The sequence below is a fragment of the Myxine glutinosa genome, chromosome 8, assembly GCF_964187855.1.
Source record: "Myxine glutinosa chromosome 8, kmMyxGlut1.1, whole genome shotgun sequence".
NCBI lineage: Eukaryota > Metazoa > Chordata > Myxini > Myxiniformes > Myxinidae > Myxine > Myxine glutinosa.
Window position 1 is genome coordinate 52516994 of NC_136268.1, and position 25018 is coordinate 52542011.

At 45.2% G+C, this 25018-nt stretch overlaps 1 protein-coding gene across 1 annotated transcript in view; it reads right to left on the reverse strand.

Annotated features, from left to right (window-relative positions):
- The window catches only part of LOC137432505 (Na(+)/citrate cotransporter), a 211977-nt gene extending 189462 nt beyond the window's left edge, over positions 1–22515 (reverse strand). The window contains exons 1-2 of the mRNA XM_078783302.1: positions 22313–22515; positions 13340–13414 (exon numbers count right to left, since the gene is read on the reverse strand). The gene's annotated coding sequence lies outside the window, so the exon portion shown is untranslated. The remainder of the gene's footprint in view (positions 1–13339; positions 13415–22312) is intronic.
- Positions 22516–25018: the final 2503 nt, after the last annotated feature.

Below are 25018 nucleotides of genomic sequence, written 5' to 3' on the forward strand. Positions count from 1 at the left end.
TTGATCTTGAGTTGACCTCTGACCTTTTCACCTTAAAATATTTGGTTTCCCAATTCAGTGATGCAATACATAAATGCTGTTCAATATTCAAGTCAGTGGGATTAAAACTGATGATTTTTCAGATGAAAATTGATGAGTTCAGAAGTTTGATCTTGAGTTGACCTTTGACCTTTTCACCTTAAAATATTTGGTTTCCCAATTCAGTGATGCAATACACAAATGCTGTTCAATTTTCAAGTCAATGGGATTAAAATTGATGATTTTTCAGATGAAAATTGATGAGTTCAGAAGTTTGATCTTGAGTTGACCTTTGACCTTTTCACCTTAAAAATAGTGGGTTTCCCAATTCAGTGATGCAATACACAAATGCTGTTCAATTTTCAAGTCAATGGGTTTAAAATTGATGATTTTTCAGATGAAAATTGATGAGTTCAGAAGTTTGATCTTGAGTTGACCTTTGACCTTTTGACCTTAAAATAGTTGGGTTCCCAATTCAGTGATGCAATACACAAATGCTGTTCAATTTTCAAGTCAATGGGATTAAAATTGATGATTTTTCAGATGAAAATTGATGAGTTCAGAAGTTTGATATTGAGTTGACCTTTGACCTTTTGACCTTTAAAATAGTTGGTTTCCCAATTCAGTGATGCAATACACAAATGCTGTTCAATTTTCAAGTCAATGGGATTAAAATTGATGATTTTTCAGATGAAAATTGATGAGTTCAGAAGTTTGATATTGAGTTGACCTTTGACCTTTTGACCTTTAAAATAGTTGGTTTCCCAATTCAGTGATGCAATACACAAATGCTGTTCAATTTTCAAGTCAATGGGTTTAAAATTGATGATTTTTCAGATGAAAATTGATGAGTTCAGAAGTTTGATCTTGAGTTGACCTTTGACCTTTTGACCTTAAAATAGTTGGGTTCCCAATTCCGTGATGCAATACACAAATGCTGTTCAATTTTCAAGTCAATGGGATTAAAATTGATGATTTTTCAGATGAAAATTGATGAGTTCAGAAGTTTGATCTTGAGTTGACCTTTGACCTTTTGACCTTAAAAATAGTTGGTTTCTCAATTCAGTGATGCAATACACAAATGCTGTTCAATTTTCAAGTCAATGGGATTAAAATTGATGATTTTTCAGATGAAAATTGATGAGTTCAGAAGTTTGATCTTGAGTTGACCTCTGACCTTTTCACCTTAAAATATTTGGTTTCCCAATTCAGTGATGCAATACATAAATGCTGTTCAATATTCAAGTCAGTGGGATTAAAACTGATGATTTTTCAGATGAAAATTGATGAGTTCAGAAGTTTGATCTTGAGTTGACCTTTGACCTTTTCACCTTAAAATATTTGGTTTCCCAATTTAGTGATGCAATACACAAATGCTGTTCAATTTTCAAGTCAATGGGATTAAAATTGATGATTTTTCAGATGAAAATTGATGAGTTCAGAAGTTTGATCTTGAGTTGACCTTTGACCTTTTGACCTTAAAAATAGTGGGTTTCCCAATTCAGTGATGCAATACACAAATGCTGTTCAATTTTCAAGTCAATGGGTTTAAAATTGATGATTTTTCAGATGAAAATTGATGAGTTCAGAAGTTTGATCTTGAGTTGACCTTTGACCTTTTGACCTTAAAATAGTTGGGTTCCCAATTCAGTGATGCAATACACAAATGCTGTTCAATTTTCAAGTCAATGGGATTAAAATTGATGATTTTTCAGATGAAAATTGATGAGTTCAGAAGTTTGATCTTGAGTTGACCTTTGACCTTTTGACCTTAAAAATAGTTGGTTTCCCAAATTCAGTGATGCAATACACAAATGCTGTTCAATTTTCAAGTCAATGGGATGAAAATTGATGATTTTTCAGATGAAAATTCATTCTTTCAGAAGTTTGATCTTGAGTTGACCTTTGACGTTTTCACCTTAAAATAGTTGGTTTCCCAATTCAGTGATGCAATACACAAATGCTGTTCAATTTTCAAGTCAATGGGATTAAAATTGATGATTTTTCAAATGAAAATTGATGAGTTCAGAAGTTTGATCTTGAGTTGACCTTTGACCTTTTCACCTTAAAATATTTGGTTTCCCAATTCAGTGATGCAATACACAAATGCTGTTCAATTTTCAAGTCAATGGGATTAAAATTGATGATTTTTCAGATGAAAATTTATGAGTTCAGAAGTTTGATCTTGAGTTGACCTTTGACCTTTTGACCTTAAAAATAGCTGACTTCCCAATTCAGTGATGCAATACACAAATGCTGTTCAATTTTCAAGTCAATGGGATTAAAATTGATGATTTTTCAGATGAAAATTTATGAGTTCAGAAGTTTGATCTTGAGTTGACCTTTGACCTTTTGACCTTAAAAATAGCTGACTTCCCAATTCAGTGATGCAATACACAAACGCTGTTCAATTTTCAAGTCAATGGGATTAAAATTGATGATTTTTCAGATGAAAATTGATAATAAGAATAATAATAATGCATTTATGTTATATAGCGCTTTTCAGCGCTTTATAGCGCTTGATTTCCCAATTCACTGATGCAATACACAAACGCTGTTCAATTTTCAAGTCAATGGGATTAAAATTGATGATTTTTCAGATGAAAATTGATGAGTTCAGAAGTTTGATCTTGAGTTGACCTTTGACTTTTTGACCTTAAAAATAGTTGGTTTCCCAATTCAGTGATGCAATACACAAATGCTGTTCAATTTTCAAGTCAATGGGTTTAAAATTGATGATTTTTCAGATGAAAATTGATGAGTTCAGAAGTTTGATCTTGAGTTGACCTTTGACCTTTTGACCTTAAAATAGTTGGGTTCCCAATTCAGTGATGCAATACACAAATGCTGTTCAATTCTCAAGTCAATGGGATTAAAATTGATGATTTTTCAGATGAAAATTGATGAGTTCAGAAGTTTGATCTTGAGTTGACCTTTGACCTTTTCACCTTAAAATAGTTGGTTTTCCAATTCAGTGATGCAATACATAAATGCTGTTCAATTTTCAAGTCAATGGGATTAAAATTGATGATTTTTCAGATGAAAATTGATGATTTTGGAAGTTTGATCTTGAGATGACCTTTGACCTTTTGACCTTAAAAATAGCTGGTTTCCCAATTCAGTGATGCAATACACAAATGCTGTTCAATTTCCAAGTCAATGGGATTAAAATTGATTGTTTTTCAGATGAAAATTGATGATTTCGGAAGTTTGATCTAGAGATGACCTTTGATCTTTTGACCTTAAAAATAGCTGGTTTCCCAATTCAGTGATGCAATACACAAATGCTGTTCAATTTTCAAGTCAATGGGATTAAAATTGATGATTTTTCAGATGAAAATTGATGAGTTCAGAAGTTTGATGTTGAGTTGACCTTTGACCTTTTGACCTTAAAAATTGTAGATTTCCCAATTCAGTGATGCAATACACAAATGCTGTTCAATTTTCAAGTCAATGGGATTAAAATTGATGATTTTTGAGATGAAAATTCATGATTTCAGAAGTTTGATCTTGAGTTGACCTTTGACCTTTTCACCTTAAAAATAGTTGGGTTCCCAATTCAGTGATGCAATACACAAATGCTGTTCAATTTTCAAGTCAATGGGATTAAAATTGATGATTTTTCAGATGAAAATTGATGAGTTCAGAAGTTTGATCTTGAGTTGACCTTTGACCTTTTGACCTTAAAAATAGTTGGTTTCCCAATTCAGTGATGCAATACACAAATGCTGTTCAATTTTCAAGTCAATGGGATTAAAATTGATGATTTTTCAGATGAAAATTGATGAGTTCAGAAGTTTGATATTGAGTTGACCTTTGACCTTTTAAATAGTTGGTTTCCCAATTCAGTGATGCAATACACAAATGCTGTTCAATTTTCAAGTCAATGGGTTTAAAATTGATGATTTTTCAGATGAAAATTGATGAGTTCATAAGTTTGATCTTGAGTTGACCTTTGACCTTTTGACCTTAAAATAGTTGGGTTCCCAATTCAGTGATGCAATACACAAATGCTGTTCAATTTTCAAGTCAATGGGATTAAAATTGATGATTTTTCAGATGAAAATTGATGAGTTCAGAAGTTTGATCTTGAGTTGACCTTTGACCTTTTGACCTTAAAAATAGTTGGTTTCCCAATTCAGTGATGCAATACACAAATGCTGTTCAATTTTCAAGTCAATGGGATTAAAATTGATGATTTTTCAGATGAAAATTGATGAGTTCAGAAGTTTGATCTTGAGTTGACCTTTGACCTTTTGACCTTAAAAATAGTTGGTTTCCCAATTCAGTGATGCAATACACAAATGCTGTTCAATTTTCAAGTCAATGGGATTAAAATTGATGATTTTTCAGATGAAAATTGATGAGTTCAGAAGTTTGATCTCGAGTTGACCTTTGACCTTTTGACCTTAAAAATAGTTGGTTTCCCAATTCAGTGATGCAATACACAAATGCTGTTCAATTATCAAGTCAATGGGATTAAAATTGATGATTTTTCAGATGAAAATTGATGAGTTCAGAAGTTTGATATTGAGTTGACCTTTGACCTTTTGACCTTAAAAATAGTTGGTTTCCCAATTCAGTGATGCAATACACAAATGCTGTTCAATTTTCAAGTCAATGTGATTAAAATTGATGATTTTTCAGATGAAAATTGATGATTTCAGAAGTTTCATCTTGAGTTGACCTTTGACCTCAAAATCAATAGGCTTCTTCCTTATGACCATCTCTACCATCTGGTAAAGTTTCGTGAAGATCGGTATAAAATTGTGACCTGTAGGTCATTGCCAGACAAATAGACAAAACTAGCACAGCACTCGGTAGAGCGCACACCTCCGCCAGGCTGAACAGTTGATGTTTTGTATCTCACTGAAAGGCTGGATCTGGATTCGGACCTGAAACAAAATGGAATCGGCTTGTTCTTGGCACCTAACCAACTCGTCCACCAAGTTTAGTCATAACTCATCCATAACTTTTTAAAATATTGTTACAGACGCGGTTGTGGATGTTGGTTTACCGAGCGGTTTGGTATGACCGCGTCTGCACGTTTACCCGATTTTACTCGAACGTTGGCCGAGTCGCGCTACGCTAGCTCAATGAAGAAAAAGGACACAACGGCTGGGATTAAAATGACACGACACCAGGGATACGGTTCTCAAGACCTCCGGAGGAGGTTATAATATGGCGGAAGGTTAGATTACAGGAATGAGAGGGACAGCATAGAAGGTAGGCACTTAATTACGGTCTTATAATAGCCCCGACAGACGACAGATAAACAGGACAAAACTGACTCACACGGGGATTGATGGCAAGGAAAGCGGGTAGTCGATGGCTCAAGGTGCACCTTGGCTCAGGGACAGGGTACAGTACGGTCCAGTAGATGCAGGGAGGTCACAGCGCTCGGAGGTCGCGACTGGTTCTTTCCTCTTCAAGCTCGGGGCGCATCTGACGTCACGTCCGGTAAGTCGCTGCGTATATCCGGCGGGGAGTGACACGCCCTCGGCTCGTTAGCTCCGCCCCAGATGGAATCGGCCCGTTGCTTCTCATTGGGTGCGGGGGTTACCGGCTCCGCCCTTGACGAGGGGCTGACAGCCAGCCCCTTCGTGGTAACCCCGTGGGCGCACATGGCAATGGCGGCTAACCAAGCCGGTGTGAGGACGCACACTCCCCGCGCCGCGCCGCCCCCAATCTCCTCTGTTGTTGTAGTTGTAGTTGTTGTTGTTTCATGGGGAAGATGGGAGGAGGTAAGGGGAGGTCCTAAACTCACTACTGGTGCCATACAATCACATTCTGGTGCAACGAAGAGTCAGAATTAATGGAAACGAGTCCTTAACTGACATAGACTAAGAATAACTAGCAAGATGTCCGAAAGTTGTCTACGTGAGATGCGGTGGACCTGGGCACGACATTTAATGGGGGAAAAAGGGGAAGGTCGATTCTACAGAGTGTATTTACAGGCAATGGGACTAGGGAATGGGGGATTGGGGATAGTTGGGGAGTATTGGGGAAATAGGGGAATATTTACAAGCGGATATGGAGGCCAAATGCCATATCCGCAACATTGCACCCTTCTCTACCCTCGGGGCGTCCCGACCCGATAAATTTTTTACCTATTTTAGTGTGGCACTCAGATGTAGTTCCCTCTACTATTAACTCTACCCTGAGTGCGACAGTTTTACAGATATTCACAAACGAGTAAATATGTCCCCCTGCGACGTTGCACCCTTCTCCTCACAGAAACACACCCACAGGATAACCGAATTGCGGAAAGAATTCGCAAACTAAACATACAGCCGGTAGGGAGCATTATTTACAAGACTACGCTGATATTTACACTACGATCCAGGACCTGTTTTTGGAGGAACACATGCAGATGTTATGCATAGAGAGAGCACGCATGCCAGCATCGATACACCAACCCACGAGTGCTCTGTGGCCTTACGGCCTTTAATAATGTGCAGAGCACCCCATCCAAGCACCAAAAGCACCACCCCAGCACCAATCGGTGCAGTCACCATTGTTCATTAAAATAAAAACAACAACCCCTAACCCTGCAGGTGTCTCTTGCTCTTCATGTAGTGCACTTGGCCTTCTGGCTTCTTTCAAAAATAAAGAAAGGCGCCAACCGCGTCCATTTCTGTATTGTGGCCTTCAGTGGTGTCAACTAAAAGTGGTTCACCTGTATGGCATAGGTGCCACGTTGACCCATAGGTCCATCCACGGGTGGTGCTTGGCCGCAAAAGAACTGCGGTCCATTGTGGGTGGCCACCAAAATTGCGGTCCATATGGTGTATCGATCCAGGCAGCAAGCAGCGAAAGTGCAGGCCCACAACTGCGGAGCCAGCACCTCTCTCTCCTCTCTCTCTGCCCCAAAGCCAGATCCTCGGAGGTGGGAGACAAAAGAAAAGACAAGTGAGTAAGGTGGTAAGGGCGCAAAAGTGCACGCAATGTAAGGTAATGCACACTGGGGGCACATGGGAACCAGGTGAGACAGGTACGTTCCTACCGTATGGCCCCCCCCCCCCACCAGGTAACCTACATTGCCCCTCCCTTACCCCTTACTGTATCCACAAAACACAACACTACCCATAAACATCTACTTTACAAATCAACAAACGTCCCTACTGTCTTCCCCGTTCCTCCCATAAACCAAATTCGTCTTCTCTCCCTCCTAACCAATCAAATTTGCCATTTTCAACTCAACATCATAATTTGCTACCACCAATTCATCATCAGTCCCTCCTAGGGAGGGAGAGATGGAATCACCCCAATGTCTCATCCACGTCGTGATGCGTCTCACAAATCCTCACAGCAATTCTCATTTCCTGCAACAGAACAAAGAAAACACAGGTGTGGAGTCATCATCATCACCACAGGTAAGTGGCTGCGTATGGTGCGACAGGTTCATCAATCCTAACTATTTCCTAAATGACTTTAACACACTTTACACTACCCGGGGTCTTTCTCCGGCCAAACCATTGGCCCTCTTACACTATGGGTTCTAAAAACCAATTCCCATTGGCCAAACTGTGGTGCTTTTCAATTTGGGGTCTCACTCCCCCGATTCATCTCCCGGTGCCCTCGCACAATTTCTGGGCTGTGGCGTGTACCTCTCCCAGCGGGTCTACCCACCTGCACACCTCCACCACTGCAGTTGCCTCCGAGCTTACCTGCTCCTTACCCTAACCTATCTACCTGGGGAAGGCCCTCTGGCGCTCTCCCCACTCGGTGCCCTCTCTGGCACTGGGCTACCCGGGTCCGTCCTCCGGATCCTCGGGCCCCATCCACAACTCTACCGGCTCCCAGAGCCCACCTGCGTCCTCACCTGGCCGACATCCTCACAGTGGTGGAGTGCCCAACCAACTACACACACTAACAGGCTACACGCCCAGCCATTTCCACAACACTAATGCACCCATCCAAATACCATTCTGTCACCCGCACCACAGATGCCAATATCCAACCACAATTTACCTATACCCTCTACCTAACACTTACACTACCCGCCCCGGGTACTCGTGAAAGGGGTCCACTCTTCCCCCATCCACACCTTCGCACCATGCACACCACTCCATGCCACTTACTCCAACTCTCTCCACACACCTGTACCTGCACACCTGTGCTCTCACACCTGGTGCCACCTGCACCCTTCTCTCCCCAAGCGCATTCGCGCTGATCCACAACACTCACTACTCATACACTGCTCCACACACCTGTCCAGTTGCACACCTGTGCGATCACACCTGTTCCATTCTCACCTGTTCAATCCTCACACACACGGCATCATCTCAGCTAACTACTCCCCTCTGAAACTTGCGCTTCCCAGTCGTCCCTTTTAACTATTGCGCTCCCACGTCATTATCATCCACACTAATCTACCTGCGTCCCCACTACAGGTATCAGTCACTAACTAAACTTACGTTACCTAATGTCATCTTCGCTAGAGCCCTATCAATATCCTAACCCACCCGGGCTAGTTTTCACTGCCATACACCCCATAAGCTATTGCTCCTTTGCCCCACCATGGGAAGGGTGGCAGGGATGCCCCCCTTACCCACCGGGCCCATCGCTCACTACCAATTTTGCACATCAAATTTCAACAAATCAAAAATTTGGCCAATCACTGCCCATCATCTGCCAATCATTACTGCCAATCCTTTGCCAATCATCAAATTTTGTTTTTCTCTAATTTTGGGGCCAAAACACTATCCTCATCACCCGTCTACTCACTAATGCCTCTCGGTGCGCCAATTCCTGTCCAAAGCCCGGCTTCGTAAAGCCAAGCCATGAATGCGGGTTGTTCTGTGCCAGCGGCTGGATGCGTCCGGCACTCGGTGCAGGGACGGGGGCTTACCCGGGCCGAGATCCCACGCACCATCTCGGCGTGGAGCCATCCAATGTCCCGATCTCGACCTGCCGGACTGCCTCAACAAAAAGTGGTCGCCATGACGACCCTTTCTATCGGGCTGCCCGCGCCGCCTAGTGGAGCACGGACGCGGCCGTTCAAAGCGAGGCCCAGCACGCACCGAGGGCCCGATTCGGCTAAAAGTCGCTCTAACCTCTAAACCGGTTACCGTCGATGCTTCACCTGGACGCTTACACCCCGCAGCCCGTTCCTTGCTCACACATCCAGCCGTTTCCATGCTCCTCGTACCTTTCCTTACACACCCAGGTACACCCATTCCACTCACAGCCTTGGTCACACACCTGACCACCGAACACTTTGGCACACATTCGTTGGTCGCACACCTCACCAACACACCTCTTCACGCCCCCTCCTCTGTCACCTCCTCTGTGACAATCACAGGTGTGCTCTCATTCGCACACCCAACCACGTGCCTCACTACCAACTCAAATGTGCCTTCCCACACACGCTCTACCATTCCAGGTGTGCATCCTTCCATCCCAGGTGTACATCCTCGCTCACCTGTCACAACCAACTCACTCTCCTTGTCACTCTCACTACTCTCACCTCCATTCTTGACAGCGCACTCACCCTTACTCTTGACAGCGCACTCTTTCCTCATGCACCCGTCCGTTACACACCTTTCTCGCGCACACTCTCCCGTTACACACCTTTCTCGCGCACACTCTCCCGTTACACCCTCTGTAACACTCACCACAGGCGTGCATTCTTCCTTGCCTTTGACAGCGCACTCTTTCCCCATGCACCTGTCCGTCACACACCTTTCTCGCGCACACTCCTGCGCACACTCTCCCGTCACACCCTCTGTAACACTTACCACACCGCGCTTCCATGTGCTCCCTCGCACCCGCGCTACGACCGACTCACTCTCGCCAGCACCCTCACTCCTTGGCACGCACTTTTTCCTCACACACCCCAGGGTCGGACTTTCTTGCACACCTCCTTTTTCGCACACCAGACCTGTCGCACACTTCACCCACGGCCTCTCACGAACACCCGGGTCCATCTCGACCCCCAAGCTTCTTAAATCCCCTGGCGCATCATACGCACGACCATATTGGTCACCACTTACACTGGGTCCTCTTTCTCTTCGCTTCTCCTCCATCACCTGCGAATCCCTCATCCGGTTAATGAGCACATCATCACGATCCAAACACAGACTTTGGACCAATTCTTTTACTTCCTCCTTTATCTCTTTCTTATCCTCTCTCCGTCGCTTCTTAATTTCGCTCACCCCTTCTTCCACTTCTTCTAATTTCTGCTTCACCTCTTTTATTCCCCGGTACGTCTCCTCAAGCTCGTCCTCCAAGGCTACCTTGACCGTTTCCATGTGCGTCCTCACCTGCCGGTCCTTCGTCTCCATTACCTCTATCACCTCGTCCAACCTCGTTGTCAGTCCCTCACGTACCATCTGACATTCCCTCTTCGTCGCTACCAAGTCATTTTTTAGGTCTTTCTGTGTCACTTTTAACCCTCCTAATACCGCAGTGTTCTTCTTTACCTGGTCCCCCAACTCCTTTTGTCCCACTGTCAGTTGTTCTACTTCCAGCGTCAACTCCTCTATACCCCCTTGCAATTTTACAGTCCCCTTTCTCACCTCCTTCTCCATGCGCTCCTTACAGTGCCTCACCTCCTCGCGCACTCCTCCGACCTCCTCACTCACTCCTCTTCTGATCTCCTCTCCCATCACTTGCATCTCCTGCCCAGATGCCACCCTCATCTGCTCCATTTCCTCCCTGTGAGCATCCAGTTTGGTTTCTACCCCCATTCTGACCCCCTCTATCTGCTGCCCCATTTGTTTAACTTCCCTTTCCGCTTGGTCCCTCATGTCCCTCAATTTGCCTTCCATTCTGTTTTCTAACCCCTCTAACCCCTGTTGCATCCCTTCCATTTGATTCTCTTGGGCGGCCATTCTGTTTTCTACCCCCATTAACCCATTTCTCACCTCTTTTATCCCGTTGTCTAACCCCTCAAAATTATTGTCTAACTTCCCAAATTTCTTGTCTAACTCCTCAAAATTATTGTCTAACTTCCCAAATTTCTTGTCTAACTCCTCAAAATTATTGTCTAACTTCCCAAATTTCTTGTCTAACTCCTCAAAATTATTGTCTAACTTCCCAAATTTCTTGTCTAATCCCTTAAAATTATTGTCTAACCCCTCACCGGTACCCCTCGCTTCGTCCCTCATAACCCCCATTTGGTTTTCTAATCGCTCACTCATTTGTTCCATAAGGGCCCTCATTTGCAGGATGAAAAGGTTCGAATCCACCAGGGGCGCTGCCACAGTCGCGGGCACGGTGACCAGCGAGGCGCCATTTTGCGCGCCCGCCACGTCGGGCGCAACGACGCTATTTTGTGCGTCTGCTACCCTCACTGCTTCGCTCTCCTCACGTCCCTCAATTTGGTCCTGGACCGACCCTGCCTCACTCTCCCCTACCGGACCCCAGCCGACTTGGTCTGCCATAGCGCGACTTTCAAAATTCGGGTTTTTATATTTGGTAAAACACAATCGACTTTCGCCGTTATAATTTCGAGCGCGGGAAACGCGCTCCGGATCGAATTCTACCTCCCAACACCAATTGTTACCCTAGTGGTACAATTGGTGTTCCAAAATTTGGGCCTAATAAATTTAGTCCCAGGTCCGAATCCGACACTCCTGACACCAAATGTTACAGACGCGGTTGTGGATGTTGGTTTACCGAGCGGTTTGGTATGACCGCGTCTGCACCTTTACCCGATTTTACTCGAACGTTGGCCGAGTCGCGCTATGCTAGCTCAATGAAGAAAAAGGACACAACGGCTGGGATTAAAATGACACGACACCAGGGATGCGGTTCTCAAGACCTCCGGAGGAGGTTATAATATGGCGGAAGGTTAGATTACAGGAATGAGAGGGACAGCATAGAAGGTAGGCACTTAATTACGGTCTTATAATAGCCCCGACAGACGACAGATAAACAGGACAAAACTGACTCACACGGGGATTGATGGCAAGGAAAGCGGGTAGTCGATGGCTCAAGGTGCACCTTGGCTCAGGGACAGGGTACAGTACGGTCCAGTAGATGCAGGGAGGTCACAGCGCTCGGAGGTCGCGACTGGTTCTTTCCTCTTCAAGCTCGGGGCGCATCTGACGTCACGTCCGGTAAGTCGCTGCGTATATCCGGCGGGGAGTGACACGCCCTCGGCTCGTTAGCTCCGCCCCAGATGGAATCGGCCCGTTGCTTCTCATTGGGTGCGGGGGTTACCGGCTCCGCCCTTGACGAGGGGCTGACAGCCAGCCCCTTCGTGGTAACCCCGTGGGCGCACATGGCAATGGCGGCTAACCAAGCCGGTGTGAGGACGCACACTCCCCGCGCCGCGCCGCCCCCAATCTCCTCTGTTGTTGTAGTTGTAGTTGTTGTTGTTTCATGGGGAAGATGGGAGGAGGTAAGGGGAGGTCCTAAACTCACTACTGGTGCCATACAATCACATTCTGGTGCAACGAAGAGTCAGAATTAATGGAAACGAGTCCTTAACTGACATAGACAAAGAATAACCAGCAAGATGTCCGAAAGTTGTCTACGTGAGATGCGGTGGACCTGGGCACGACATTTAATGGGGGAAAAAGGGGAAGGTCGGTTCTACAGAGTGTTATTTACAGGCAATGGGACTAGGGAATGGGGGATTGGGGATAGTTGGGGAGTATTGGGGAAATAGGGGAATATTTACAAGCGGATATGGAGGCCAAATGCCATATCCGCAACAATATCATGTCATTTATCGCTTTTCGCACAATCTCTCAATGGTGAAGAATGAATTAAAAATTAAATATTTCTCGTATCCGAATCTATTATTCAGATCTTCACCAAAATCTAATCAATTCTTCCTTGTCACATACGCTACATCTCTACCAAATTTCGTCCGAATCCGTCCACAACTTTTTGAGATATCTTGTTCACAGACAGACAGACAAACAGACAGACAGGGGTGAAAACATAACCTCCATCCACCTTTGGTGGCTGAGGTAATGACGCACAAGACCAACCAATATACAGTACTTGCAAAATCTTCGATGTTCGATTTTGCATGTAATGAATGAAATGGAAAAACCAAATACTACATTGGAGTCATTAGAAGGAACCCCAATAAGCAAAGAGCAAAGATGGAGTCACCAGGAGGAACCTGTATCGGATTGGCATTCTATCCTTATGACATAATCGACAATTTAAACAAGAGGATGTGTCTGGCTACTGTGATGACGTTGCACCTCAACCAGTTACATTTTTATTCCCATGACAGTCCTTTGACATCTCCATCTGACAGTGTCTTGCCATATTGATGAACAATGCTCTGGATGACCTCAGGCCATTGCATGTCAGCTGCTGAGAGGGTAAAAAACCACATTGGAATACTGACCTGTCTGACCATTGCTAGAAAGGTGTAAAGTACTGTGTGCCAATATGCAGGAGACTCCAAACATTTTTGAGGAATCTGTAGTGGAAGAGAACAAACCACAAGTGAACTATATTTGCAATTAATACATGTTTCTTAAATATATATATACAGTCACGTGAAAGAGTAAGTACACCCCATGTAAAGTTTTGACTTTTTCAACATATTTCAACATACAGCTATTTGATCTTCATTTCAACAATATTGGTAGATAAAGGTGATATAATATAACAAATATCATGATACATTTACATTTTGTAGTCCATTGTATAATTTAAATAAACATAAATGCAAATTTCGCATGTGGAAAAAGTAAGTACACCCTTGGCTCCAATAGGTGGTATTGCCCCCTTTGGCAGAAACAACCTCAAGTAGGCATTTCTTATAACTGTCTACCAGTCTCTGACATGCACTGGGAGAAATTTTTGCCCACTCCTCCATGCAGAATTCTTTCAGCTGTGCGATGTTTGAGGGGTTTCTTGCATGCACAGCTCGTTTCAAATCCCCCCACAACATCTCGATGGGATTTAGATCCGGGCTTTGACTTGGCCATTCCAGAACCTTCCATTTCTTTCTTTTCAACCATTCCTTGGTGGATTTACTGGTATGTTTCGGGTCATTGTCATGTTGCAAGGTCCACCTTCGGTTGAGCTTCAACTTTCCGACAGATGGCCTCACATTATCCTCAAGCACCGTTTGGTACAATGAAGAATTCATAGTGGATTCTATGATGGTGAGTTGCCCAGGCCCTGATGCAGCAAAGCTGCCCCAAACCATAATATTTCCACCACCATGCTTTACAGTGGGTATCAGGTTCTTGTGGTCAAATGCTGTCTTTGGTTTTCGCCAAACATGTCTTCTGGTACTGTGGCCAAATAGCTCTACCTTTGTCTCATCTGTCCAGAGCACATTGTTCCAGAAGTGCTGGTCTTTGCCTAGGTGTTCATTGGCAAACTTTAGTCTTGCCCTGATGTTTTTTCTGGACAGCAAAGGTTTCCTCCTGGCACACCTCCCATGTAGATCAAATTTGTGCAGCCTCTTTCTAATGGTAGACTCGTGCACTTTGACATCAACAGTGGCAAGAGCTACCTGTAGGTCTCGTGATGACATTCTGGGGTTCTTAGAGACTTCTTTCAGCATCTTGCGGTCTGCTCTCGGGCTGAACTTGCTGGGGCGGCCTGGCCTGAACAAGTTGGCAGTTGTTTGGAATCTTCTCCACTTGTAGATGATCTTCGGGACAGTCGAATGATTGAATCCAAATTGTTTGGAGATCTTTTTAAATCCCTACCCAGACTCGAAGGCATCTATAACCTTCTTTCTGAAGGCCTCAGAGAGCTCTTTTGATCTCGGCATGGTGACGCCACACACTTCAACAACAAAGAGCAAACCAAACTAAATGTCTGAGGTTCAAATAAGACAGGTTCCTCCAAGATCCTCTCTAACGATGTTCTAATCATTTGCACCTGAGCTGGTGCACCTGATTCTAATTTTAGGTATTTGAAGTAGTGATAAATGTAGGGGTGTACTTACTTTTTCCACATGCGAAATTTGCAATTATGTTTATTTAAATTATACAATGGACTACAAAATGTAAATGTTTCATGATATTTGTTATATTATATCACCTTTATCGATCAATATTGTTGAAATGAAGATCAAATAGCTGTATGGTGAAATATGTTGAAAAAGTCAAAACTTTACATGGGATGTACTTACTTTTTCACGTGACTGTACATACAGTGCATTCAGAAAGTATTCAGACCCCTTCACTTTTTTCACATTTTGTTATGTTGCAGCCTTATGCTGAAATCGTTTAAATTCATTTTTTCCCTCATCGATCTACACTCAATACCCCATAATGACAAAGAGAAAACAGGATTTTAGAAAGTTTTGCAAATTTATGAAGAAAAAAAAAAATTAAATATCACATTTACATAAGTATTCAGACCCTTTGCTATGACAATAGAAATTTAGCTCAGGTGCCTCCCATTTCTCTTGATCATCTTTGAGATGTTTCTACAGCTTGATTGGAGTTCACCTGTGGTAAATTCAATTGATTGGACATGATTTGGAAAGGCACACACCTGTCTATATAAGGTCTCACAGCTGACAATGCATATCAGAGCAAAAACCAAGCCATGAGGTCGAAGGAACTGCCTGCAGAGCTCAGAGACAGGATTGTGTCGAGGCACAGATCTGGGGAAGCCTACGAAAAAATATATCTGCTGCATTGAAGGTTCCCAAGAGCACAGTGGCCTCCATAATTCTTAAATGGAAGAAGTTTGGAACAACCAGGACTCTTCCTAGATCTGGCCGCCCGGCCAAACTGAGCAATCGGGGAAGAAGGGCCTTGATAAGAGAGGTGACCAAGAACCGGATGGTCACTCTGGCTGAGCTCCAGAGATCCTGTGTGGAGATGGGAGAAACTTCCAGAAGGACAACCATCACTGCAACACTCCACCGATCTGGGCTTTATGGCAGAGTGGCCAGACGGAAGCCTCTCCTCAGTGAAAGACACATGAAAGCCCACAGAATCTTGTTGCTCACAGTCTGAGAGTCCTTTAGGTGCTTTTTTGCAAACTCCAAGCGGGCTTTCAGGTGAACCTCGTTCCAGGTGAGCTAAAAATGTGGTGGTGGGACCCAGTCAGCGGGATCAGGTAAGTGGTGGGTAAGGCATGCTGAGCAGCGCTGACATGCAGGATTGGCCGAAACTTCAAATTTCTTTAGCACAGCAGGGAGAGGATTAAATTGGTGCTGTACTGAGGTAGGTCATGATTGGTGCAGTACTAAGGTAAGTCATGATTGGTGCAGTACTGAGGTAGGTCATGATTGGTGCAGTACTAAGGTAGGTCATGATTGGTGCAGTACTGAGGTAGGTCATGATTGGTGCAGTACTAAGGGAGGTCATGATTCGTGCAGTACTAAGGTAGGTCATGATTGGTGCAGTACTAAGGGAGGTCATGATTGGTGCAGTACTAAGGTAGGTCATGATTGGTGCAGTACTGAGGTAGGTCATGATTGGTGCAGTACTGAGGTAGGTCATGATTGGTGCAGTACTAAGGTAGGTCATGATTGGTGCAGTACTAAGGTAGGTCATGATTGGTGCAGTACTGAGGTAGGTCATGATTGGTGCAGTACTAAGGTAGGTCATGATTGGTGCAGTACTGAGGTAGGTCATGATTGGTGCAGTACTGAGGTAGGTCATGATTGGTGCAGCACTGATGTGGGCCATGATTGGTGCAGAACGGCATGGCCGTCAAATAGTTGAATAAACACACCTTGTTTCACTGTGGGGTTTGTTATTGAGACTTTTCCAAAGATAATTTTCACCCCTCCCTCTTTCACCTTACTTTTCCGCCTCCTTCTTCTGCCTCCCTCTTCCGCCTCACTCTTCCTCCTTCCACCTCTGAATAAACTCAAGTCTTGAGAAGATGAAACTTTACATGGTTTTGCACTCCACAGCAACATGCAAGTGTTTAATTTTGGGCACGAAGCAACACATCATACAAGTCACATTGTAAACAAAGCAAGATCATAATCTGCCCCACAAGGCTAGATCGTAAGATTGTAGTTGTAGAAAAACGACATTTTGAACAATTCTTCAAGAAGACCTCACATTAAAAGCTTTTGAGCAATGTTGACATCAGTTAATTGTACATGACTGTATTACAAATTTGGATGTAAAATACTGTTATGTCTGTTGGTTAAGCATATCTAGATCTAGGTAGATCTGTGTAGGTATCATGCTTCGGTTGTCGTGGGCAGCTAGAACCACCTCAATGTAAATAAGTAGAGGACCTGTAGCCCGTATGTCGGATAAAGTGTGTCTTTGTCCCCGCCACGACGGGGCGGGGCATGTTAAGCAGTTGTAGGGAATATGCTAACTCCATTGTGTGTCGTTCCCTCTGTGATCATACCTGTGTCCCTTATGGCAACGCACTCTTGTAGACACTTAGATAGGCCGTTAGTGCACACGCTAATTAAATCTCCCCCCCCCCCCCCCCCTTGAAATGACTGACCATAAGAACTGACCGGAAAGACAAGCAGGCAGCGGCCGCGCAGTGGTTCACCATGGAAGACGAACATCGTGCCAGGCAGGCTGGGAGCCACGCCCTGGACAACTAGTGATTGGCCAGTAGAGGGGCGAGCAACAAACACCACACCGTTTGGCAGAGTAGGGGAGGATGTGCGATTGGTCAAAGGAAGGGCAGAGAGCTTCTCCGTGATTGGGGGGGGGGGGGGGGGGGGATGAGAAAGGTAAAGGAGTGACATACTGATTGGCCACCAGCCGATGAGACCACGGCCAATAAGTGCGGAAGGCGCGAACGAACGACCAACAAGCTACGCACTGGTTGGAGGGAAAGCGCCGGTGACATAGAAGGGCGCGAAAGGCGAGAAGCAAACGAGGCACTGGTTGGGGGAGAGGAGGGCTGACATCACACTGCGAGTGACAAAACGACTCGCTTGCCGGCATGTTCCTCTCTTCCTTTGGCCTCTTGCTCTGGACTGTCACTTTGGACTTTTGACCTGTGTTACGTGCTCCGCCCCGACCTTCTGGTCTCGGTATACCTCCGAACCCCGGGAGGAGCCACGGCGGAAAAATATATATTATTCCGTGTCGAAATCAATAAGGAAACCACACCAATGGTTATAAACAAACCAATAATATATTAAAATCACACAGGAATAACATCACCAATGACGATATCAAATCCAGACAATCAAAATCTTAAGATGGTACCATCTTATCTAGTACTTAGCTCAAACTCACGGCACTCCCCAATGTCTCTATAACTCTCCAAGGCGAAGTTGATTCGCTCCAGCGATCGTGGGAACAATGTCCAATCAAGATCAATCGAGGGGTAGGCGGTCGAAGCGGCACAGAAGTCACGTGGTCCAACACCCAGCAAACTCGCGGTAGAATGGAAAATCCCCGAAGACGCGCGCCGACGTACACGTTCGCCGTTCAATCAGTGAGTTAGTCGGGTCTCCACCCAGTGACACCAACCCCTCTGAAATAAATGGTTGGTAACCCTTTTGAGGGCGATTTCTCACATTGGCCATTGCATTCGGAGTTGTACTAGTCGAACTTCGCTCCTGATTTTCCTTTCCCAGAGCATAACAGTGGGACATCAAGTGTCCAGGTTTATGGCAAAAAGCGCAAGTAGGCCCGAAGGAGAACCTCGTGGTTTGTCTCGAGCCCCCCCCCCCCCCCCCCAGTCAGTCTGCCTTGGAACTGGTGTCTTCAGATTTCTAGAAGTCGTGGTATCAGAGTGGTCCTCATAGTCATCTCGAGGTCACCCCCATGAAGTTTCGTTCTCCGCCCCTGATGTACCATAGCTCCCCTGGCTAGGTCTAGGTGAGAAGTTAAGTTTGTGGAACCCCATCCTGTGGATTAAGGCATAGTCATCAGCCATGGCTGCTGCCTCATACAGCTTTGGTACTTTCCTTTCCTCCAGATGAACTTTAATGTCCTCGTGGACACACTGTTGGAATTCCTCCACCAGGATCAATTGTCGCAATAGTTCGAAGTCTTTCCCAACCCCTTTGGAATCACACACCTGTCAAACATGGTTTCTTTCATTCTGGCAAACTCCACATGGGTCTCACTCTCCCTCTTCCTGGCATTCCGGAATTTTTGCCGGTAAGCTTCCGGGACCAATTCATAGGCTTTGAGAATGTTTTTCTTCACTACCTCATAATCTGCACATTGGTCAATCGGTAAAGCCGAATAAATATCTTGAGCTTTACCCACCAGAACACTTTGCACTAATATGGTCCAGTACTCCTCAGGCCATTTTAGCAGTTGAGCCACTTTCTCAAAGTGTGAAAAGAATTTGGCTACCTCCTTTTCATTGAATGGTGGAACCAGCCTCACATGTCTGCCAACATCCCAGGTGTTGTGACTAGGTGTCGAACCAGTCGGCATGGATGGTACCTCTCCCCGTTCTTTCATTACATCCAGCTCCTTGAGTCTAATTTCCTGCTGAAGCGCCATTTCACGGTCCCTTAACTCCCTTTTGGCTTTTCTCTCCTCTGCTTTTTTCTCCTCTAACCTTTCCTGGAGTTCTCTTTCCTGTGCTCTTTCTTGTGCTTTTTTCTCTTCTAACCTTTCCTGGAGTTCTCGTTCAACTCTCCTTTCCTCTGCTTTTCTTTCTTCGAGTTCTCTTGCAGCTCTCCTTTCCTCTGTTTTTTCCCTTTCCTGGCTCTGCAATTGCATCTCCAGTTTCCGGAGCTCCACATTTTCTTGTTCCTCGGGTAACCAATCCAAGGCTCCCTCTTCCCATGTTCCTTGTCCCACCAGAGATTCTATCACCAATCTCTGCATCTCTGCTTTCCTCATATTCATTCGAACCTCCAAGCCAAAATGTCTGGCCAATACCAAGAGGTCCGATTTTAATAACGCTCTGAACTGTGCCTCACTAGGGGGTCACTGCAAACTTCTCTGCGTCAAACTCCATAGTGACTATTTTTAACACCTGTTAACCTTCACACAAGAAATAAATAATTTTTTTGTTTTTTTTTTGAAAAATTTGGGAATGTTGGAAAAGTTGGGTTTCTCTCATCTCCTCTTCCTGTTAAGGCTGGAGTTCCACAAGGCAGTGTTCTGGGCCCTGTGCTTTTTCTGGTCTTCATCAATGATCTCTCTGACTCTCTTGAAAATCCTCTGTATCTCTTTGCTGATGACTCTACTCTCTGTCGCTCCATTCTTCATCCCTCAGATCGGCAGTCTGCTGCCTCCTCACTCTCTGCAGACCTGGACAAAATCACAGACTGGGCAAACAAGTGGAACATGTCTTTCAATCCTGACAAATCTCACACTCTTACGATGTCTCTCCGAAAAGACCGACTGGACAACCCTCCCATCCACTTTCTGAATAATCCTCTCCAAGAAGTTCTGTCACTCAAGCTTTTGGGTCTCACTATCTGCCATGATCTTTCCTGGGAAAACCACATTTCAAATCTGGCCTCCAAAGCCAGTCGCCGACTGGGCATCCTCCGTCGTGCAAAGTCCTTCCTTGGCACACCTGAGCTCCTCACCACATACAAGGCTTTCATCCGCAGCTCAATGGAATACTGCTCTCCCCTCTGGGCTGGTGCTCCTGCCTCACACCTAGCTCGTCTTCACGCTGTTGAAACCAAAGCATTCAGAATCATTGGAATCTCCCGCGATGAAGCTAACTCCAAGGGCCTCTCACTCACTCACCGCAGGCAGGTTGGTGGTCTTTCCATCTTCTACCGACTACTCTCTGGCCTTGCCCCCCCAGCTCTCTCTGGGCTCTGTCCTGCAAATATTCCTACAGGTCGCACAAGATCTGCCTGCAACCCTCTTATGGTCAAACTGCCAAAATCAAGACTCTCTGCTCACCTTCACTCCTTCATTCCTCTCTTCTCCCGCCTCTGGAACAAACTCCCTCACTCTCTTCAATCCCACTCCACCCTCCAGGTCTTTAAAACTGCTGTTCACCACCATCTCTTATCTTCCCCCATCCAAAACCTTGATCTTTTCTACCCCCGCTAATTTCACCCCAATTCCACTTTTTTGAAATACCAACTTCTGTCCTGGAAGTCCTTGGTGTCCTTGTGTTTTATACTTCTCCCTCCACCCCCCCCCCCCTTCCCACGCCTCCTCCCCCCAAGCCCTCTCCCTTCCACACATCTCCCTGCTCTCAAATGTTGTGTTTGTGTGCTTCCCCTTCTCTCCCCATCTTGTTTTCCACTCCCTCTTTTTGTGTGTTTTGTTTGTCTGGTTGATTTGTTTGTGAAGTAAATGTTAGCTCTTTCACGAGCCTCGATTCAGTATACAAAAAAAAAAAAAAAAAAAAAGTTCCAAATTTGGGAATTCTGGGAATGTTAGGGAATTCTTTCCCGGAATAAATTTAGGGAATTTTAGATCCCGGACGCAGACCCAATTTCGATCCCACGAGTCAATTGGACGAGCCCCCAATTTCTGTTACGTGCTCCTCCCCGACCTTCTGGTCTCAGTATACCTCCGAACCCCGGGAGGAGCTACGGCAGAAAAATATATATTATTCCGTGTCGAAATCAATTAGGAAACCACACCAACGGTTATAAACAAACCAATAATATATTAAAAATCACACAGGAGTAACATCACCAATAACGATAGCAAATCAAGACAATCAAAATCTTAAGATGGTACCATCTTATCTAGTACTTATCTCAAACTCACGGCACTCCCCAATGTCTCTATAACTCTCCAAGGCGAAGTTGATTCGCTCCAGCGATCGTGGGAACAATGTCCTATCAAGATCAATCGAGGCGTAGGTGGTCGAAGCGGCACAGAAGTCACGTGGTCCAACACCCAGCAAACCCGCGGTAGAATGGAAAATCCCCGAAGACGCGCGCCGACATACGCGTTCGCCGTTCAATCAGTGAACCGCCGTGTAACCTTCAAAAGCTGCTTTCGCACACACGCATCCCCGGCAGACGGCCGGAGGATGAGAAAAGTTGCCGCGTACCAAAACCTTCTTCGGTGGACGCAGCGTGTGGGGCAGAATGGCGGACGGCTCTCACTCGAGCCGGAGCCTCTGGGCAAGGATTCTCCAGAACCTCAATGCCGATACCTGACTATGCAGGTTCCTCAATATTCCAGCGATAACACCTAACGCACGATATTCCTTTCAAGGACTCAAAGTTCACTCGCGATGTACGCTCGACCACGCTAGGTACGGAGATTCGCCACACGTCTTCCCCGACCTTTGCCTCACGACCTCTTCTTCCTCGCTCCCCCTCTTCCGGGTCACGATCCGATTTCCTGTCTCATTTTTACCATGAGCGCTTTTAACCTTTTAACCAACAATAATCTCCGTTTCCTTCCAACCCCAATAAGAATAATAATACATAACCAGCAATGTTACAAGTGGATGAAAGCCACAACCACGGAAGGGCCGAATCCGTAACACCTGTGCTTGCCTTTGGACTGTGGTGGAGAGACGAGCGCCGACGATTCTCGTCCCCTGTGTTCACATACGAACGACGAGCGAGGCTTGCGGTTGGAGCGCTGACGAGCGATCGCGCCGAGGGCCACTCCGCACCAACGACCAGGCAGTCCCGCCAACACCAGCGCTGCGTCGGACGAACGCGCTCGATCCCAGACCATCCTTGACAAGGACACACTGCATACAGATAAGATGCATCCACAAACACGACGAGTTATTTTCGATTATCCTCCCCATCTGTGTGTATTTGAAATCTGTGCGGGGATGTCCCGATATAGGGGTTTAGTTATTTATCTGCCCAGTTCCATTGTTCTCGGGTTCCATAATAAATATTTCTTTCTTGTACATTTTACATCTGTTTTTGGTTGATTTATTAATTGATTTCAGGTTGACGACGCCTGTGGCCGTGAAGGTATGTCGGCATAGTTCATCCCGGCTCGTGTATTGGTCCGCCATCAATTGGGATAAACGCCTCCAAGTAAGTTTGAGTCCATCCGCGATCCCCCGGTCTTAACCAAGGGGCAATCGTGTGACAATACTGTAAATTTCAGGTTTTATTTATCTCACAATGCTAAATTCAATGAACTTGAAAGTCAGCACAGACATTTATATGGAAGGGGCTCAAATTCGTAAGGAATGTCTTCCCATGTGACATCAAAAGGACATCATCAATGAATCAACGTCCCAATTTGTTTTATAATTTCTAGTCATTGGTGAAATTCCCGGCTGAGATGGGCTGGACACTTGGTGTGGATGGGGGAAGAGAGAATGGCAAAGAGTGGATAGGTTGAGGGGAACATGGTAGGAGGAAATGAGGAAGACTCCGATTGAGATGGGAGGATTGTGTGAAAAAGGATATGTAAGGTGTAGGTGGCTGGAGAATGGAGAGAGTTGACTGAGGACAAAGGGAAGTGGAGGAATATCGTGGTCAAAGCAGGGCAGAAGCTTGGTGTCATCGGAACTCACCCGTTACAAAGAGAAGACGAGGAGGAGAAGAATATCAGGAATGCAAAGTCAAAGAAACTTAAATTTTGCAAAAACATTCACAGCAAAGATGCGTAAAGAGGTCACAGCAACAAAACAATTGGTGCCCCCAATTTTTAATGGTACCACAGAGTTTCTTAGACCTCTCGCAGTACTAAACCACCATTTAGAAAAAAAAGATTCTTTCTGCATTCCCAACACTCCAAATTTGCGAACTGTATCACCTTCAGAGCTGTGTCTTGGAGCTGGCGAGGACTTTTGGAATAAAATTTTGCAACAATCATGGAAATAGAAAGTTGACCTTGATCTGGACATTTTATTTGACCTTTAACTAATTTTGATGGTCGTGGCCCAATTAGTCATTTTAACATTTTTATCCATAACTCGACTAATATTTGGCTGATTGGAACGATACTGCCCTCTCCAGATAGCATATAGTAAAGGACATTTAAGCTTAATTTACATTGTCCCACTCCAGGTTAAAGGTCAAGATCTCACACCACAAGGAAAGCAATAAATAAGAAATATCCTTTTTAGCCATATCACTTGGTCACTGTCATGTCTCAGCTTCTGAGCTCAAAAGGTGCCTGAGATGTTGCCCAGAGAAGAAAGAAAATAAATAAGTGATTAATAAATCGATAATAATGAAGTAATTAATGAATTAATTGATGAATCAAAAAACCAAAAAGTACCGTTTGGCCAAAGCATATATATTGTTGCGGATTCGGGGGTCGGCGCTCCCCTTACCAAGGGGGGGGGGGGGGGTTAATCCTCTTGTCTTTTAAGCTGGCCGTCCCCCAATCCTTGAAATTATAACGCTCCTTTCCGGTCGAGATTGGCCAGGGTGATTGGTCAATGGAGTCCCAAATACCTGAGTGCCAATCCGACCGCAAAGCAGGGAGATAACTCCTGCTCGGACCGTGGACAAGATGGAAATTGCCGAGCGGTTTAGCAATCCGAAGTGTGAGCCATTAACAAAGGACTAAACCCGATCCTGAGCGGTTTCCCAAATCGTGCCACAGGTACTCAATGGAGCGAAAGGACGAAGACGATCGAAGAAGAGGAAACCAAAGTAAAGAAAGAACAAATATGATTTATTAATTATGTACAAAAACCCAAAGAGGAAACGAAAGGGAAAGAATATACAAGAAGAAGAAGAAGCAGCAGGATGCAGGGCAACCTTACCTATACAGTCTTAACTTAACAAACCCCGGACAAACAGACAGACTCACACGCGATGGTAGTGGTAGGGGAGGAAGGTCCAGGCAGATGGTACGGGAGGAAGGTCCAGGCAGATGGTAGGGCGTTGAGGTCCGGCTCCGGTCCAGGCTGAAGAATGGGAGGCAGCTTGCGTGTCGCTAGCGCGCGATCGGACCTTACATATGGCGGGGGGGGGGGGGGGGGTAGTCCTTCGCAAGTCTGTATGCGCAGTTCTCTGCTCGTGACCACCTTACTCAGCTTCGCAGGTGTTCAGCGCTGCTTCGTGATTCCTCGCACATCTGGTACAAACGAGCTCAACAACGGGCAACAATAGGGGTCTAGAGGGCCTCAGCCTATTGCAGCAATGCGAGCACCCCCACGTCTCTCCCTTCTCTCTCTGCGCTTCTCTCTCTCATCTCTCTCTGCACTTCCTTCTCTCATCTGTGTTAAGGCGCCGCGCTTGCGCTTATATAGTGCCCTTTGAAATCAAGCCGCG